Source organism: Cololabis saira, chromosome 3 (assembly GCF_033807715.1).
Source record: "Cololabis saira isolate AMF1-May2022 chromosome 3, fColSai1.1, whole genome shotgun sequence".
NCBI lineage: Eukaryota > Metazoa > Chordata > Actinopteri > Beloniformes > Belonidae > Cololabis > Cololabis saira.
In genome coordinates, this window is record NC_084589.1 from 52,819,530 (window position 1) to 52,831,797 (window position 12,268).

The 12,268-nt window shown below is 47.5% G+C and overlaps 1 protein-coding gene across 1 annotated transcript in view; it reads left to right on the top strand.

Annotated features, from left to right (window-relative positions):
* The first annotated feature begins 1,730 nt into the window (after positions 1–1,730).
* The window catches only part of LOC133440515 (collagen alpha-6(VI) chain-like), a 71,182-nt gene continuing 60,644 nt past the window's right edge, over positions 1,731–12,268 (top strand). The window contains exon 1 of the mRNA XM_061717788.1: positions 1,731–1,795. The gene's annotated coding sequence lies outside the window, so the exon portion shown is untranslated. The remainder of the gene's footprint in view (positions 1,796–12,268) is intronic.

Consider the following 12,268-nt stretch of genomic DNA (forward strand, 5'->3'; position numbering starts at 1 on the left):
CAGGAACATTTCGATTCAGGAACGTCCAGCTGCAGGAATGTCTAGATGTACAAACATCCGGCTGCAGAAACTTCCATCTCCAGGAACTTCTGGATGCAGGAACGTCTGAATGCGGGAACGTCTGTATGCAGGAACGTCTGGATGCAGGAACGTCTAGATTTAGGAACGTTGGGCTGCAGCAACGTCTGGATGCAGGAACGTTTGGATGCAGGAACGTTTGGATGCAGGAACATCCAGATGCAGGAATGTCCGGCTGCAGGAACGTCTAGATGCAGGAACGTCCGGGTGCAGGAACGTCTGGATGCAGGAACGTCCAGATGCAGGAATGTCCGGCTGCAGGAACGTCTAGATGCAGGAACGTCTGGATGCAGGAACGTCTGGATGCAGGAACGTCTGGATGCAGGAACGTCTGGATGCAGGAACGTCTAGATGCAGGAACGTCCGTATGCAGGAACGTCAGGATGCAGGAACGTCTAGATGCAGCAACGTCTAGATGCAGGAACGTCTGGATGCAGGAACGTCTGGATGCAGGAACGTCCGGGTGCAGGAACGTCTAGATGCAGCAACGTCTAGATGCAGGAACGTCTGGATGCAGGAACGTCTGGATGCAGGAACGTCTGGATGCAGGAACGTCTAGATGCAGGAACGTCTGGATGCAGGAACGTCTGGATGCAGGAACGTCTGGATGCAGGAACGTCTGGATGCAGGAACGTCTAGATGCAGGAACGTCCGTATGCAGGAACGTCAGGATGCAGGAACGTCTAGATGCAGCAACGTCTAGATGCAGGAACGTCTGGATGCAGGAACGTCTGGATGCAGGAACGTCCGGGTGCAGGAACGTCTAGATGCAGCAACGTCTAGATGCAGGAACGTGTGGATGCAGGAACGTCTGGATGCAGGAACGTCCGGGTGCAGGAACGTCTGGATGCAGGAACGTCCGGGTGCAGGAACGTCTGGATGCAGGAACGTCCGGGTGCAGGAACGTCTGGATGCAGGAACGTCTGGATGCAGGAACGTCTGGATGCAGGAACGTCAGGATGCAGGAACGTCTGGATGCAGGAACGTCCGGCTGCAGGAACGTCTGGATGCAGGAACGTCTGGATGCAGGAACGTCAGGATGCAGGAACGTCTGGATGCAGGAACGTCCGGCTGCAGGAACGTCTGGGTGCAGGAACGTCTGGATGCAGGAACGTCTGGATGCAGGAACGTCTGGATGCAGGAACGTCTGGGTGCAGGAATGTCCTGGTGTAGGAACGTCCGGCTGCAGGAACGTCTGGGTGCAGGAACGTCTGGATGCAGGAATGTCTGGATGCAGGAACTTCCAGCTGCAGGAACGTCTGGATGCAGGAACGTCTGGATGAAGAAACGTTTGGATGCAGGAACGTCTGGAAACAGGAACGTCCGGGTGCAGGAACATCCGGGTGCAGGAACGTCTAGATTTAGGAACGTCTAGATTTAGGAACGTCTAGATTTAGGAACGTCTAGATGTAGGAACGTCCAGCTGCAGGAACGTCCGGGTGCAGGAACATTTGGATGCAGGAACATCTGGATGTACGAACATCCATCTCCAGAAACTTCTGTATGCAGAAACTTCTGGCTGCAGGAACGTCCACCTGCAGGAACGTCCACCTGCAGGAACGTCCGGCTACTCGCGTTTGCGTCTCGGTGTTTTGAACCTCGGCTCTGATTTAGCTGTTGACGTTCACGACTTCCTGCGTTTTGTCTTCCAGGATCGTGGGAGTCCAGCTGTCGACCCGCTGAAGTGCTGCTGAGCCGGACGTGGAACCCGCGGCAGGTAAGGGGGCGGGACCGCTGCTTTCTCCTCCCACCTCCCGGCCAGTCTCGGTGCTCTGCCGTTGCCGTAGCAACGCCTGCACGTCTGCCGTGGCCCACGTGCGAGCAGCCGTGCTCCTTCTCAGGCCTTTTAAGTACATTAATCTGGTCCACTCCTGCGGAGGATGTTCCGTAATGAGGCCCTTCCTGTGGATAATTGTGATGTTTTCCCTGCTGGTCCTGATAGTTTCAGCCTCCACGATCACGTCTGGATCTGGAGGACGAGCTGACGGGAAGCTGCTCGGCGACGCAACGGGAGTAAAACCATTCAGGGGGACGTGCCGCATAACTCCATGAGTTATGAAGCCCGTCGGAGCGTCGGAGCCGCGGTCTAATTCATAAGTTGTTGTTCCGTCCCCCGGGATCTAAGTCACGACACCAGACTAAACAAATCAGACATGGTTCCTCCCTCCTTATCACGCAGACCAGACACCGGCTCCTCCAGTCTCCCTACACAAGTCCTGTAGAGGACCTGCAGGTCTGGATCTGGTCAGGTCTGAAAATGTGTAGAAAAAAGTCAAAATGTTGAGAAAAGAGTCAAAAGGTGGAGAAAAAATGTCAAAAAGTAGAGAGAAAAAGTAAAAATGTGGAGAGAAAAAGTCAAAATGTTGAGAAAAAAAGTCAAAATGTGGAGAAAAAAGTCAAAATGTTGAGAAAAACGTCAAAATATTGAGAAAAGAGTCAAAATGTGGAGAAAAAATGTCAAAATGTGGAGAAAAAATGTCAAAATGTGGAGAAAAAAAGTCAAAATGTTGAGAAAAGAGTCAAAATGTGGAGAAAAAATGTCAAATTGTGGAGAAAAAAAGTCAAAATGTGGAGAAAAAAGTCAAAATGTGGAGAAAAAAGTCAAAATGTTGAGAAAAACGTCAAAATGTTGAGAAAAGAGTCAAAATGTGGAGAAAAAATTTCAAAATTTGGAGAAAAAAGTCAAAATATGGAGAAAAAATGTCAAAATGTGGAGAAAAAAAGTCAAAATGTGGAGAAAAAATGTCAAAATGTGGAGAAAAAAGTCAAAATGAGGAGAAAAATGTCAAAAAAAAAAGTCTGGATCTGGACCCTAGTGGTCTGTAGAGGACCTGCAGGTCTGGATCTGGACCCTAGTGGTCTGTAGAGGACCTGCAGGTCTGGATCTGGACCCTAGTGGTCTGTAGAGGACCTGCAGGTCTGGATCTGGACCCTAGTGGTCTGTAGAGGACCTGCAGGTCTGGATCTGGACCCTAGTGGTCTGTAGAGGACCTGCAGGTCTGGATCTGGACCCTAGTGGTCTGTAGAGGACCTGCAGGTCTGGATCTGTGATTCCAGCTGGTGGTGAAGACGGTTGTTTTTACGCGGGAGGATAATTAGATAAATGTTTAAAACAACACACTGAACTCGTTAGAGTTGACAGTTTAATCATTTTGGGCAAACAAGAGTTTTTTTTCTTCAGGTTCAAGAGAAATAAATGTCAGTTAGGTCTCGACTACAGTTAAAGTATCGTGTTTACATCTAAACTACAGTTAAAGTATCGTGTTTACATCTAAACTACAGTTAAAGTATCGTGTTTACATCTAAACTACAGTTAAAGTATCGTGTTTACATCTAAACTACAGTTAAAGTATCGTGTTTACGTCTTTGTCGGCACATTTGGTCGTCCAAACAAAGGGCTGGTGGTTGTTTGAGCAGCAGCTGGACCAGGACCAGGACCAGGTCCAGGTCCAGAACCCGGTTTCTGCGGTGAGCAGGACCAGCGCTGGTCTTTGGACCAGGACCTGGACCTGGTCCTGGACCAGGACCAGGTCCTGGGTGGTTGGAACTATAACAGACTGTCAAACATTTCCACTTTAGTTAAGGATCTAGCTGTAACTGTAGCCATGAACAGTAGTTCTGTTTTAAACACTGCAGGGATAAATACATCCGTCAGCCGGACGTCCCAGTCCCTGGTATTTTTTTTATTTATTTTTTTATTTCACCTTTATTTAACCAGATAAAAACCCATTGAGGTCCAGACCTCTTTTCCAAGGGTGACCTGGCCAAGGAAGGAGCAGCACACGTCCACACACAAATAACAGCAATCACATAATAAACATTAAAATGAGAGTGCAAACTATTAGCGAATAAAGTGCAATAGTGGTGACTTCAATAATATGTAAAAACAACTTCAGAAATAATTTTAAATTTAAGAACACGGGCACATGTAGTTTAAAAACCCAGGCACTGCCGAAAGGATTCCCTTTGTCGTTTTTTCAGAAGTGAGCGGAAGGCTTTAAATGAAACAAGTTCAGGCATTTTCAGTTCATTTTGTAAGGTATTCCACGCAGACGGTGCAGAGAAACTAAAAGCTTTTTTTCCTGAGTTAGTCCAAACACGAGGAACAGCAGGTGCAAAGTGTCATTCGACCTTAAAGCATAACTGCTTTTAGTTCTCTGGAGAAATAAACATAAATAAACAGGAACCAAGCCAAGAACAGCCTTACAACCAGTTATGAACCGTAGAGCTCAGTGGTAGACAGGAGTCAAGGACTGTAGACAGCTGGCTGACGCACACATGTACACAACATCGCCGTAATCCAGAACAGGCAGAAAAGTAGCCGAAATCAGAAACTTTCGTGCTTTGAGGGAAAAACATGCCTTGTGGTATGGTAGTCCTGGTCCCTGGTAGTCCTGGTGGACACATGAATGTGTCTTTACGGGTCATTAAAGATACTGCATGTTGTTTTGGATGCGATAGAGCAAAACGGGAGACTCAAACACAGAGTTCAGGTCCAGAAAAACCAGGTTCAGAGACCGGATTTACTCCAAAAATGTCACTTTACTCCACTTTACTAGTCCATCCCCAGGCAGGTAAAATGGCAGGTAAAAACTCCCCTAGCGGGAGAAAAGCCTTAAGCCAAACAGTGGCAAGAAAAACTGGGGGGGGGGACGTCAGCAGCACACAGCAGACATCCACGTAGGCAGGTGGAAGCAGCAACGGGATGACCAGAGGGGGGACAGGGAACGCAGGCCAGCACGCAGCTCCCGAGGCTCCGGCCTGCAAACATGCACAAAAGAGAGAAAAGGGGGGCCGGCACAAGAAACTACAGGAACGATGGACAAAAATGATAGCTATGAGATATTTATAATAAATAAAAATGGAAATGGAGAAGAGAGGAAGGGAAGAGGAGAGGAGAAGAAGGGTGAGAGGCACCGCCCAGCGGATCATGTCGGTGCCCCCCTGCAGCATAAGCCTATAGCAGCATATCTACCACCAAGCTATATTTGAGACTAACTATTATAGTCTTGTTCTATAGCTGCAACTATGACTACTGACTCTAACACACTAGAGTTTACACTACCTAGAGATTTACCAACACCAGCTAGAGGTTTACTAAACACTAACTATAGGCTTTACTAAACAGAAATGTTTTAAGTTTAGTTTTAAAGGTGGAGGTGGTGTCAGCCTCCTTAACCCAGATTGGAAGTTGGTTCCATAGTAGTGGTGCCTGATAGCAGAACGCCCGCCCTCCAAATCTACATTTAGATACTGTAGGAACTACGAGTAAACCTGCACTCTGAGAACGGAGAGCTCTGCCAGGAACATAAGGCACTATCAGGTCTTGCAAATAATGCGGAGCTAAGCCATTTTGGGCTTTATATGCAAGTAATAAAATGTCTTGGGTTAGTCTTACCCCTGTTAGTCCATCTGTTAGTCGTCCCCTTGTAAGTCGTCCTCATGTTGGACCCTCCCTTGTTAGTCCAGGAATACCAGAGCGTGGGCCTGTAACAGACTACCGGACTGGTTTATACCGTCAGAACCGGAGAGCAGACGGTCCCAGGGAGCCCAGAATCTTCTTTGTGAAATCGATCCATGTTTCTTAGATTGTGTGAAGTTTTTCTGAACTGCAGAGTGAAGGATCATTAGCTTTTATGTTAACAGTCATTTCAGATTAGACTTAAAGCGTGAAGTGAATTTATTGCCCCTGATCTAAACGGGTGGATTCTTGCTTTGATCCAGCCTAAAATTTCAGGATGACGTCAACCTTTTTTCTGGTACTCCAGTCCACAGACTTTCGACAACAACTCATCAACAATAATTTGGCATTTTGCAAGTGGATCCCTTACCTCTGAAAGTTTAGATAGGAGTCGCTGGTTGTGCCGTTGTTCTGGAAAGAGGAGTTCCCATCAAAGGTCAATTGTCAATCCGGGTCACGGCAACAAATTGTTGAGGAATTTATCAAAACCAGTTCAGAAGTCCGCTTTGTGGTATAGTGAGTTTTTATTCAGCAAGCCGGCGGTGAGCAGACCTACACAGATCATGTCTGAGTTGGTGTGCCGACCCCGGGTGATTGTGTCTTGACTTTTTATACAGTAAGCTTCAAGGTACAGAAGGCAGGAAATACACAAACCAAGTGAGAGACAAAAAGTAATTTACAATCAGATGTGATCTGTGGCCAAATGGGCCTGTAACAGACTACCGGACTGGTTTTTCCCATCAGAACCGGATTGGAGACAGTCCCAGTGAGCCCAGAACGTCTTCTTCGTGCCTGAAATCAATCCACGTTTCTTAGATTGTGTGAAGTTTTTCTGAGCTGCAGAGTGAAGGATCATTAGCTTTTATGTTTACAGTCATTTCAGATCAGACTTAAAGCGTGAAGTGAATTTATTCCCCCAGATCTAAATTCTTGCTTTGATCCAGCTGGTCTCGCCCCCCCAAACCCCCCTCAAACCTGGACCGGCTCTCAGCTGACCCACTCCAGGCCTTTCCTGTTTGTGACATACCTTCACCGGCATTGTGATGTCATCGTGTTTGAACTCCGTTCCTGCCTGCACATGTATAGCAAACATCAGTAAACACATCTGCTTGCACTAAGTTTACGAACTCGAGCTCATATATGATGTTTAATTGCGGTTGATGGCAGGACTGCGGGACTTGGTGGGGGTTTGTTGGGGGGTTCGCGGGGGTGTTGAGGCCCCGAACCCATGAAACCATGAAACCAGAGACGAGGCTGTTTCCTATCAGCGCTGCTCCGCACATATGGCTCCATACGATCAGTGTTTAGATAAAGTACAGCGCAAACATCTGCCTTTCAAACACAGCAATCTGTAACGTCTCCTGGGAGGGAACGTATCCACGTAACCGAGGGGGGTGGGGTCGGCCTGGGAGGGAACCGTTGGAGTAACCTGGGGGAGGGGTCCGGCCTGGGTGTCCTCGCTGTGCGAACAGAGCGTTATGACAAGCAGCTGAGGTTGATGAGGGCTCCAACAAGAATGTATTTTCTTTTTCCCAGAGCTGGTGAACACATGTTAGTGTTTTAAAGGGGCGGTATAGATCCAGAAAACTGGTCCTGGTTCAGTTTCTGGAGGTTGTTGGGTCCCGTGTCTGTGTTGGACGCTGGTCCTCCTCATTCACAAGGGACTGAATGGACGTCAGATACCTGGACCACCCGGGTTCAGTTACGTCTGGATGGTTACCGACACGCCAACGGCACCAGAGATGGAGAAGATGTTGCTCTGTTGACGGACGATTGTAGGGTTAACTTGGTCTTTAGAGGTTTAACCTGGTCTTTGTAGGGTTAACTTGGTCTTTGTAAGGTCCTGGTTGGAGCTCTGTAGGGTCCTGGTTGGAGCTCCACAGGGTCCTGGTTGGAGCTCTGTAGGGTCCTGGTTGGAGCTCTGTAGGGTCCTGGTTGGAGCTCTGTAGGGTCCTGGTTGGAGCTCTGTAGGGTCCTGGTTGGAGCTCCACAGGGTCCTGGTTGGAGCTCTGTAGGGTCCTGGTTGGAGCTCTGTAGGGTCCTGGTTGGAGCTCTGTAGGGTCCTGGTTGGAGCTCCGTAGGGTCCTGGTTGGAGCTCCGCGGGGCTCCGGTTTCTCCCCCGTGGTTGCGTAGACACCCCTGCTCCCTTAGCCGTTGGTCATGTTTTCATTGCTTTCATTGTTTTGCTCGTTAAAGGAGCTTTGTGAGTTTCTGTAACCGCTGAATGTTTTGAGGACGGGGAATCCCGCCCAACATCTGGATCAGAACCGCCGTAGCTGCTCGGCGTGAGCCTGAACCGAGACCTTGAACCCTCGGAGAATCCTGCAGCGATGAAAAGCTGCAGCGCTGAAAAGCTGCTGATGTCACGGCTGCGTCTGATGGCTCCGTGAGACCGAACTGTCTGTTTCCATTTAAGTCACTTCGCGTTTCGACTCCGAGTTTCAAGGAAAAGTCTCTGTTGCTGCTTTTCCTCAGAAACGCTTCCAGCTGTCAGAACGCCACGTTCTCGTGTAGAAAAATGGTTTAAAATCACACACTTTGTTTTCACTTCTTTGCATTTACAGTTGTTGTGTCTCTTTTTAATCGCTGGGGGAAAAGTCTAAACAGACGGCAGAGAAAAAGCCCACCGGGACTGGGCCGGAGACGGGGCCGGTGAGGGGGAGAACAACTCCATTTTTGAAAAATTTCAATCTGTGTTTAGGCCTCGTCATAGCACTGAGTCTGCCTTATTAAGGGTGCACAATGATATTATCACTATCTCTTGATGCTGTTGAGGAATTTATCAAAACCAGTTCTGAAGTCCGCTTGTGAGTAGTGAGTTTTATTCAATAGCCGGCGGTGAGCAGCTGCAGACCTACACCGACGCGTGTCTTGGTTGGTGTGCTGACCCAGAGGGATTTTACAACAGGGTTTTTATACAAGAAGTTCAATCAACAAAAAGTAGGAATAAACAAGCCAAGTGAGAGACAAAAAGTAATTTACAGTCAGGTGTGATCATTCTGTTTGGAACTACCCCCTGAGGAGTCAGGAAGTCCATATATGGCATCTCCGTGGATCAAGTCCTCGTCTCTGCAGGAGCTGGAAGTCAAAGCCACTTCCACGGTGCCGTCCCAGCAGGGATTCAGGACGCCGGAACTTGCGTGACAATGTGTCTCGAGCATTGTATGTATGTCGTGACAATGGGCCCGATTTACTAAGATCCTAAATAAAGAGTACTAAATTGCGTGTGCACTGAAAAAGTTTGCGCGTGCTGTTGTTGTGTGGTTTGCGGGTGATCAACTAAGATTGCGTGCGCAATTGATAACAGGTGCAAACCGCAGTATTTAAATGAGGTGTTGCGCGTCTTACCTTTTGCGAGCGCAAAATGAAATTTGAGTTAGAGATATTAGTGGACGAGGCAAATTGTTGTGCCGTATTCAGCACCCCTGCCGTGAAAAGCACCCCCTCGTATATTCAATGATAAGTAGACCAAGAAAAAAAACAACACACTGACACTTCAATATATTTATATATACACACTCACACAAACACATACTTTGGAGTTTATATTATATATATTTACAAATATTATGGAAGACAACACAGTAAGCAGGCTATTAATTAATGACATCAATAACCATTTACCCGATTTTTGTTATCTGTGACTGTGATTGTGGGAAAGTATGACTATTGTGGAATCCATGAGCACATTTAAACATGAATCATTAACACAAAACTGGACGCTAAACAGAACGTGACACGGAATGAGAATATCATTTTTGTCAGACGAGGGGGTGCTTTTCACGGCAGGGGTGCTGAATACGGCACAACACTGGGGTATGACAACTGCAGAACAGGCGCACAATTGGAAACACTTTTTTCTCCATGAAAACACGTGATTTATTTATTATCACAAATACAAAAATGAATGTGCCTCCTGTGGCAACCTTTTGCTGAATAATACTCGATTTAACATTCAAATAAAATATTTCTCCTTTTGCATGTGGAGAATCCCCACCTCAGTCCTCAAATCAGGACCCAACAAGCATCCCTGCGTAATGCTGGGCAGATTAGCACCTTCCTTTCGAACGTATTAAATACAGACGCAATCACAATCCCCGCAATTACTTTTAGGCTTGGTAAATCTCATTGCGCGTGGTAAATGGACATATTTGCATTTTTCCCTCCCAGTATTTAGCGCTTTCTGGCGGGTACGCCCCATATTGATTATTCATCAGGGCAAAGGTACTAAATGAACAGCGTGTGCTATTTTGCTCATTTGAGAGACGCAGTCCTCTTTGCACGCTGTTAGTAGATCAGCTTGCACATTGGTTTGCGGGTGATGTCAAGTTTGCACACGTTTTTACGCACGCAAACCTTTAGTAAATCAGGCCCAATGTGTCTTAAGCAGGGGTGCAGGGGTATGAGGCTGGAACCCCTTGTGAGTCGTCTTCCCTGCAGGGGGTAGGAAGCTGGAACTTCACGTGACCATCTGTCTCGACAATGCCAAGTGCCCAGTTGTTTTAGTACTACAGATCTCACAGTAGCATTTGATACGGTGGATCACACATTCCTCCTGTCACGCCTGAACAATTATGTTGGCCTTCTGTACACTGCACTCGAGTGGCTTACTTAGTATTTTTTTATGATAGAACCTTTTCTGTGATGATTGGTGACTCCTGTTCCTCTAGTGCTTCTCTCTCTTGCGGGGTCCCGCATGGTTCTATTCTTGGTCCAAATCTTTTCTCTTTATAAATGTTACCACTTGGGTCTATTATAGCCAGGCACAATCTATCATTTCACTGAAACGCAGATTATCTGCAAATCTATCTGCCATTGAAGCAGAGATATCGATGCATGACGTTCCCTGCTAGCATGTTGCTAACATCAAGCAGTGGTCGGCCCAGAACTTCCTGCACTTATGCTGCGTTCCATTTACCTCGGAACTGGGAACTGGGAATGGCGTCACAGCCGAGTTATCAGCGTTCCAGTTACAAAGTCGGAAAACAAGATGGCCACGTCCACGAAAGCTGTTCTAGCGCTTGCCTTGTCCGAATACAAGCAACTTCTGGACAAATATGCTTTTCCTTCTGCAACTTTCCAACACGGTGGGTGAAGAGGAAACAGAAAGGAGCACAGCTCTCTTCTACTTCCTGTTTACAGCCGGGGCAGCCATCTTGGAATGTTAACTTGGGGGTGGTGAAGATTCTCCGACTTTCAGAGTAGGAAATCTCACTTCCAGGGGCGTTCCAGTTGAAAATTCCAACTCTGTATCGGAAATTCCAACTTCTCGAGGACAAATGGAACGCGGCATTAAACCAGGACAAGACAGAGTGCATTGTGTTTGGGGAAACTGTCACGACTAGCTTTGGCTTTGGCGCCTCGTCCTCGACTTTTAGTCCTAATGTCAGAAATCTGGGTGTGATTTTTGATAGTTTTTACAAATTTGACAAACAAGTTGATAACGTTTTTATCAGTTACGCCTCTCAGCCAAAGTGAAATCTTTTTTAACTCGTCACGACCTGGAGAAAGCTGTTCCCGCTCTAACCAGCTCCATATCAGACTATTGTAATGCTACATATGTTGGCGTCTCCAAGTCCTCTATTCAATTAAATTCAATTTTATTTATATAGCGTCTAATACAACAGAATCTCTAGACGCTTTCCAGAGACCCAGAACCAGAACATGAACATAAACCCCCGAGCAATTATTACATAAACAATGGCAGGTTAAAACTCCCCTAGTGGGAGAAAAACCTTAAGCCAAACAGTGGCAAGAAAAACTCCCCTTTAGGAGGAAGAAACCTGGACCAGGACCTGGATCATAAGGGGGGACCCTCCTGCTGAAGGTCAGACTGGTGGGTCAGGGACGTCAACAGCACAGCAGGCAGGTGGAAGCAGCAACGGGATGACCAGGGGTGGGGGCGGGGGCCGGGAACACAGGCCAGAACGCAGCTCCCGAGGCTCCGGCCTGCAAACATGCACAAAAGAGAGAAAAAAAAGAGAAAAAAAAGAGAAAAAAAAGAAAAAAGAGAAAAAAGGGGGGCCAGCACAAGAAACTACAGGGCCAATGGACAAAAATGATACCTATGAGATATTTATAATAAATAAAAAATGGAAAAGGAGAGGAGAAGAAGGGTATTAGCCTTCAGCTAGTGCAGAATTCAGCTGCCCGTCTCTTAACTGACACTAAAAGACGTGAGCACTCCGGTTACTCCAGTCCTCTGTTCACTCCATTGGCTTCCTGTCCATTTTACAATTGATTTTAACCCTTTAATGTTTGTTTTTAAAGCCCTCAACGGCCTTGCCCCGCCCTGTTTATCAGAGCTTTTAACGGAGCGTGAGCCTGGCAGGGCTGAGATCCTCAAACCAACCATTGTTGGGGGAGCCCAGGTCAAAGTTCAAGCGCTGGGGGGACCGAGCCTTTTCAATTGCGTGTGTTTTTATTCTGTAAAGCACTTTGGCGCATTTAGAGGTGGCTGTAAAGGGCTATATAAATAAAGTACATTTACATTTACTGGGCCGGACACGGGACCCGTGAGGGAGATGCTCGGCTGTGACTGGCGGTTCAGGGTCTGTTGTGGATCCTGGACCGGGTCCAGGCCTCCGTCAGCACCTTGAATCCTCCTCCAGGGCCGTTCTCCAGCCTCCTGAGAACCATCTGGGCTGGACGGGCCCCGGTTCAGCCCCGGTTTCAGCCCCGGGTTCAGCCCCGGGTTCAGCCCCGGTTCCAGCTCGGAGCTCTAAACAT